General features: G+C 43.6%; 1 non-coding gene across 1 annotated transcript; it reads left to right on the top strand.

Moving 5' to 3' along the window:
* The first annotated feature begins 3,258 nt into the window (after positions 1-3,258).
* TRNAD-GUC (transfer RNA aspartic acid (anticodon GUC)) lies at positions 3,259-3,332 on the top strand. Its single transcript has one exon. It is a non-coding gene; the product is annotated as a tRNA-Asp (tRNA).
* The last annotated feature ends 4,168 nt before the right edge of the window (positions 3,333-7,500 follow it).

Raw genomic sequence — 7,500 nt, 5'->3', positions numbered from 1 at the left:
GTCCCCCCAGAATGAAGAAGTAGTGGGGCCCCCTTCCCGCATATGCGCCTTTATTTAGATTCTTTCTATTTTTTAATTATTTATCCAATGGGGAATCTTTCTAAAAAAATATCTCTGGCAAAACAAAACGCAATTCGTCGAAGGGAAAAAAAAGAAAGAAGAGAAAGAGAGGGAAGTTTTGTCTTTCTTTCAATCAAAATAAGAGAACAAAGAAACCACTCAAAAATGAAAGTTAGAAAAAGAAGTTTCCGTAAGAACTAGCGCTAGACTTCTTCCCCCCTTTCTACTTTTCCTCTCTCCCTTTGTTTGTGCTTCTACCCGGGCTTTTCATTCTGTTTTATAGAGACCCGAGGAAATTAAAAAAAAAAAATTGTAGAAGGGTGAGGCACTTTCCCCGGCATACGGAAACAAAAATCCAGGATGACGGCTTTCAAAAAACGAGTAAGAGACGGGGAGGGGGAGGCCCTCGAAACCAAACGAGACTAAAAAGAACATGGGAATTAGCACCATTCCTATGATTTGTCTCGAAAAGCCAACGGGCAGCCCTCTCTCTCTATCTCGGTCTCGGTTTAGCATCATATATCAATCTGGAGAAAATTTTGATTGGTTGTAGTGCGGATTAAGGAGCCGCTCCCCCATGCTGCGGCTGTGGAGGTGGGGGCCGCCGCCTCCCTTGGTTTTTCGGGGGAAGTATCCCAATTTTTTTTTACGGGCCTGCCGAATCCTTAAAAAAGGGTTCTTGGGGAAGGTAGGGGCTGTCGCCGCCTGATAGAGGCAGAAGCCGGGGCCACGGGAGCTATCTGTGTGGAGTGTGTCGATTGAAAGAGGAGGGGAGACAACTCAAATGCCGGCGCAAAAATAGAAAGAGTCATGCCGTTCAAAATTGAATTCTTCTAAGACCCATTGCTCGATTTTGCATGCTCTGCTCCCAAAACGCGGAGAGACTTGCGAGGGCAGATCCGGGTTGGTTGGTCCGGAAAGTCATGGGAGAGGCAGGCTAAGTGAAATATAATAATATACTGGTGTTACTATATAATCTTATGAATCACGCACGGCACACTTTCTATATCTCCTCCGTCTACAAGGTGAACAGCTTAGCTTACAGCAGATCGTGTTCGCCACCACACCGGCTGGCTGGTGCATTGGCCTTACCCTAATAGGGCCGAGACGAGAAGTATGACCCTTCGATTAGAACGCCCCATATCTCGTGACACGCGGAACGTGGCATTTACTTTTATAAAGTCCGTATAACTTCTAACCAAAAGATTCATTCTTTATGAATCAAGTACCATTCAAAGAGTGCATTGCCCCTTTGAGTGAAGAAGAGAAGGGCTTTGTATAGAAACCCTTGAGCCGTGTTCGTCGCCCTACTACTACTGGGCTCACCATTATTTCATTTCATTCTATTTATGGATTCAAGCTCAAAAGAACATATATATGGAGCTATGTCGACTTGCGTACGTCTTGTTGACCAAATGATCAGGTATACCGCGCCACGTATCATCCTCTCTTTCTATAGAGGAGAGATAAAGAAAAGGAAAAGATATAGTGATCGTGCCGTAAGACCCTGTTCGTTTCTATTTGACGTTATTTTTCCTCGGTTTTTATTACAGAAGGTAGCTTGTTTACTTAGCGCTTGCGCTAAGGATCTAATCAGAGTCAAACTTGGATTTGAAAAAAGCCTTCCCCTATTAGCCGGAGTACAAGTGTACTCCTTGATCTTTAGTAAAGACGGGTTAAGCCAAAAAACATTTTTTTTTTTTCGAAAAGTCTCAACGTCCTCGTTGAGAGTCGCTCTGCGAGACGTCCAGTAGTCTCTGACTTGGTCTTCGACTCGTAAGTTTCAGCCCGTTCCCAGCTTTTGCCTCGCTCTCAGGTTGGCCCTTCTACTTGACTAAGTAGTATTCCACTCGTGCAGTGGGTGTACGGGCTAGCCCATGGTGCGGTCAGCTATGATATACTCAACTTCTTCTTTATAAAGGTTATCTAAAACATCTGGTGGTGCCCTCGTGGGTCCTCCCTAGGTCGGTCTGGTCTAATTGAAGTCAACTGACTCACATGGAATACGAGGTGAGTTTTCACCGAGCTGATCGCTTGAGTCTATAGGCTACCCCTCCTATCCGCTTCTCTACGAAGTCTACTTTCTTCTTCCTGGGCCGAGCCATTGGGTTGTTTAAGTAGGTTGGGCTAGGTTTGGCTTTTGGAGTTATCTCCAAGAAGAAGGGTCGTCGCTCCCTTCATACGCCTTGCTGCTTCATCTAAGTAGGTTTGGGCTAGATCGTTGCGCTCCTGCCACCTCTTGGCAAAGTAGGCTGATGGGCAAGCCCCCTCCTGCCGCAATGGTGTGGGGCGTCAGAGGCTGTTGCTCCGTCGCCAACTCGAAGGGGCTTAAGTTCGACGCAGAGCTTTTTGGTTGTTAAGTTATAGCAGCACTGAGCAACATCCAACAGCCCCAGTCCTTCTGGTTTGCACTAAAGTGCCTTAAGTAGCCCCCGAAGAGTACGTTTATTCTCTCCGTCTGAGCTTTCAAAGATATACCGACCATAGGTATCTTACCATCGGATACCGACAGTCGTCTTCTAACATTACCGACCTTTAAATATCGGGTTTTCGTCAATTTCACATAAAATAAAAAAAGCTCTTTTCATCATCAGAAACAACCCGGTTTCCGAGACCTCTTTTGCATTGCATTACCATAACGAAAAGAATAAAAAAAGAGAGAGAAATTTCTCTTGTGATTCGGAATGAACCTTTCTCGGTGGAAGAAAGGAATAACGATGGATTTCTATGGAGCATCCAGGAACAAGAAGGTTCGATCGGACGACGAATTCTTACGTGGTCCAAGGAAATCAAAGGTCCGCTTCCACGATTTCATCTATATCGAATCTTAATATCAGAATAGCTTATATAGTCATGATTCAATTCAGATCCACTGCACTTACTTTTGATTGATTTCTCATTTTTCGGATCTGATTGGAACTGATGACTGACGCCTATTTCTTAGGGCGTTTAAAGAGCGTGACTCTACCGCTTAGTTAAAAGGGTCCATTTGATTCAATTCATGAATTAGCCCACTATGAGTTTACTGCATTTGCATTTTTAAATATATTAAATTATAGATTTTTTATGATAATAATTTATATAATAATATAGTATATCATTCGTGTCTCTGTTACAACACGGCGAAACAAAAAGGTTCGAATGAAATCCAATGAGAAAAAATAATAAGAATTTTTAGGCTGTATACCTAATTTTCCTGGGATTGTAGTTCAATCGGTCAGAGCACCGCCCTGTCAAGGCGGAAGCTGCGGGTTCGAGCCCCGTCAGTCCCGACCCGATGAATCGATCAATTCATCTCTCCATTATCTGTGAAAAGGGGGGGTAAAGAGTAGGATATAATTCCCAGCAGGAGGATCCTTCTTTCGTTTCGCATTTATCATCGGACAAATCAAGTCAAGGATCCGAAGGAGAATAACTAGTACCGATTGATGGGGGAGAGTTACTATTACACAAGAAGACTGATAAGATCTATTAAATATCTATAAAATGCTTTTAACGCTCATCCCTTAGCGCAAACACTAAGCAAGTAAACTACCTTCCTTTAAAGCTTTCGTTTCCGCGATTTCTTCCACCAAGATACCCTCCCAATTTTGAAGAAGCCCTCAATCAGGGAAGAAAGCTATGATAGAAGAAATAGAGGCTCTAAAGAAGAACGACACTTGGGAACTGATCACGTTACCAAGAGGCAAACGTACGGTTGGCTGCAGGTGGGTATATACCCTGAAACACAAAGCGGATGGCTCTATCGAGAGGGCTCGTATTGTGGCGAAAGGTTTCACACAAACCTATAGCATCAATTATCTCGAGACGTTTGCTCCTGTGGCCAAACTAAACTCACTCAATTCCATACGAGTCATTCTGTCAGTTGCAGCTAACAGATCTTGGCCACTGCATCAGCTCGATGTCAAAAGGGCCTTTCTTCATGGAGACCTCCACCAGGGTTTCGAGCTCAGGGGGAGGAAGGGAAAGTTTGCAGGTGAAAAAAGGCGATATATGGTCTCAAGCAGTCTCCTCGGGCTTGGTTCGAGATATGAAGTTTGGTTATGACGAAGATAGACGGGTTTCCAGAGAAGCAATGCTGATCATTCCGTGTTCATAAAAAGGAGAAAAGAGGAAACTACTGTTCTCCTAGTGTACTCAGTTTAGAACTCTAAATTAACAAGTCAAATTTAGATATTAGTAAGAAATGCAGCTAGTAAGCAAGTCGAGTAAGACGGCGATTATTAAGTCGAGCGAGCTTTCACTAATACTAATCAAAGACGAAAAGCTAAGGTCAGAATTCGCATAGAGATGATAGGCGCTTCTCGTGGAGCTCGGTAGTCTCCCTTAAAACCGCTACCGATTCTTGAACAGAAAGCGCTTACGAAGACCATTTCTGGTCTATCCGTGTTAATGAAATCCATCCCGTGAAACGCTAAGCAAGTAAACGACCTTACACATGGTAAAAAATTCCTGCAAAGAAATGTTTGCTTCTCTCATAGGAAAAGAGTCCGATAAGTATCCCTTAGTCTGAGCAGCTTGTTCCTTTGGAACGTTAGCATCATCTTTGGATTTCAGTCAAACAAGGAATATATTAGACTCCATCTTGTTTATGAGTTCATGATCAGGCCGAGAGATAATAGGCATAATAGCCTGAATACCATAATTATCAACATTGGAATTGTTAGCAGCCGGAGATGAGTCAATGGCTTCTACTATTACCTGATGAGAAGAATCAACCCAGAATCATGAGAAGCAGTACTGGTTGAAGGATCGGCAGAAATCTGTATGTGCTGAGAAGTGTCTTTATTAACAGAAAAAAGATTCTGCTCCGTCTGATTCTCCGCAGTATTGTTTGGAAGATTATATGTATTATCAAAAGATGATTGGATGGTGTTGCCCGTTGGCCTTTCCTGAGGTACGTTGTTCTTATTTGTGACACCCATATGGTTTGTGTCTGACCCAGCATAGTGCTTTTCTTGCCGTTGTTCATTCTTCTTTGAAGCCGAAAAATGATAGTGAGGCAGCAAGGATCCCTCAGTGGCAGCAGGCCATGTCTGAGGAATTGCCAGTCTTGCAGAAGACGTCGTTCATTACCTTATCAGATAGAGGGGGGCTCAAACCTCTTCCTGACGGAAATACCACCATTGAGGGAAATTCAGACTCACTCTTGGTATCGATTCTGAGAAGACTTTTGCCCCACCGGCAAAGGTTACTTTTGTACGGGCTTGCAGTTGTTGCCACGGTGAGAAAGTAGTCTTTGTTCCGGGAATGCTTTTCAGAAAGGAAAACTACGGTTAAAAACTAATGCAGATCCGACTGATGTGATAGTTCCAGTTCCTGCACTCCAGAAGCAAGCAACGGACAGTTTACACAGATGCGACAGGAGAGACAACAGGACCTGGTTGGCCCCTTTCCGACAGATAGAGATAACACTGATTTACTGGATACGGGAGACTTTCCAGTTTCCGGATGACCTCAAGATTCGCTACTAAAAGAAGGCCGATATACGCCTATTTATTACCGGATTCCAACCCGTTTAAAAAGTCCATAGGAAAGAAGTACTTATACTTTATACATGCGTCTTTTCATTCTTCAGAGCCTACTCTTGCTGGAGTTGTGGCTGGGTCAGATTCCATAACCTCTGCTAATCTCCGAGCTGCCTTTCCTTCGGCTTGTAACAAACGCGGGGCCATTATTTGATCGTTTGCGGCCTTCGGCTATTTATTTGATGGACGTGTGCCCTATTGGAGCCGTGGCCTTACTTCTTAGTAAGATTTTGATAAAAAAGGGTGGGGGTTTCCCTGAATCACCTATAGTAAGGAGCTATGAGGCCCTTCCCTTCTCCTAACTCTCTCCATTCCCGGTAGAGAATCCCCATGTTGAAAATAACCACGTTACCATTATAGCCAGCATGGCCAAGAATGGATACTCTCATATTAGTTCAAAATAAAGGTCTTCCTCTGGGGGCGGGCAGACCCTCTTTTATTGTATTGCTGCCATGCGTAAGAAAGAGATAACGGTGATTGCTGAAAAAACTCGGACTTAGGGCACGATCGTTGCATTTGTATTCATCCGGAAAGAAGAGCTGGTGGTATTTTGGACTAAACAGGTAAAAAGATTTCTGAACCCCTTTCCCTATGGTCAAGCTGTTTCACCCCTTTAAATATCTAAACTTAGACTTAGACAAAAAAAATTGTGTTTTATAGCAGAGCGTCTGGCCACACTTGCTAATGGCGATTGGAGAGTTTTAGTGATACTACGGTGAATCATCTCACTAGAGATAAATCTGATCAAAATCCTTAGCGTTTCACACTAAGCAAGTAAACTACCTTCACCCCAGAACTAATAATGGAGAATGGTAATCCAACCGATTTACGACTATACCAGGAATAATTGGCTGCTTAAGACCGGAATTTTTCTAACGCTTAACAAGATTCGCGCCAAAAAAATACTAAAATGGCTGTACAGAGCCTGAGCCTATTCTCATCAGACAGAAGACCGACCTCTGGAATCGATCTAAAAAAAAATGCGTTTATCGCCCATGCTTGCTATATGAATTTTATACTTTATTTATATTCATTATTAATTTTTATTCTTTAGCCTAGCTCAGCTGGGGGAAGCTCCTAATGGAAAGAGTACTATCATTAAAGCAGGGTGACATATTGCCGTTGACCTCAGACCTCACAAAGGCAGATGCTCCTGTAGGTAGGAGCAACTTCACTTTCGGTGTTCGGCGCTCCCTTCGAACTGATATCCAAAGATTCCCTGTAACAGGATGGTTTGAAATGATGGTTTATTACAGGTTCTGGTGACATGAATAGGATGAGCATACGAACGAGCCGGCACATGGATAACGTAGTGGTTCGAGCCGGTCGAGAGTACGAGATTACTGACCGAAGACTCTTCAATTGAGATGGGCCGAAGACCTGCTAGCGAAGGAATGCATCCAACAGTGTTCTGTCTCATTGGTCCTCTCATGCCAGAATTTGCTCATAAATACACCCCCCGGAAATCACTTCAATTATAATACATGACTTATCTTACTTCGATCTGATACCTCTCGATTCAGAGAGGAGTATCATTTTGAGTCCCCCCATCTTGATCTCTACTAATTCGATATGAGACTGGGGGAAGGGAAGCTTTATGGGAGAAAGGAGGAAAAGGTCAGGCTAGTAGCTAAGGGCTTTACTCAAACATATGGGATAGATTACGAGGAAGCCTTTGACCCGGTAGACAAGATGAAGTCTCTTCGTCTCCTTCTCTCTATTGCTGACAATCGGGATTGGCCTCTGTTACAATTAGATGTTCAAAATACCTTCCTGAACGGGGACTTACAGGAAGAAGTTTACATCAGTCCTACACCCGGTTGGGTAAGGGGGAGGAGAACAAGAGAGGTCAACGGGAGTCGAAGACAAACGACGGCGACGAGAATCTGTCAGCGATCCCAAGAAACAATGA

The sequence above is a fragment of the Prunus mume genome, linkage group LG8, assembly GCF_029339155.1.
Source record: "Prunus mume cultivar Tortuosa linkage group LG8, ASM2933915v1, whole genome shotgun sequence".
Lineage (NCBI taxonomy): Eukaryota > Viridiplantae > Streptophyta > Magnoliopsida > Rosales > Rosaceae > Prunus > Prunus mume.
Note: the sequence above shows the minus strand (reverse complement) of the source record. Positions and strands in the feature narration are given on the sequence as shown.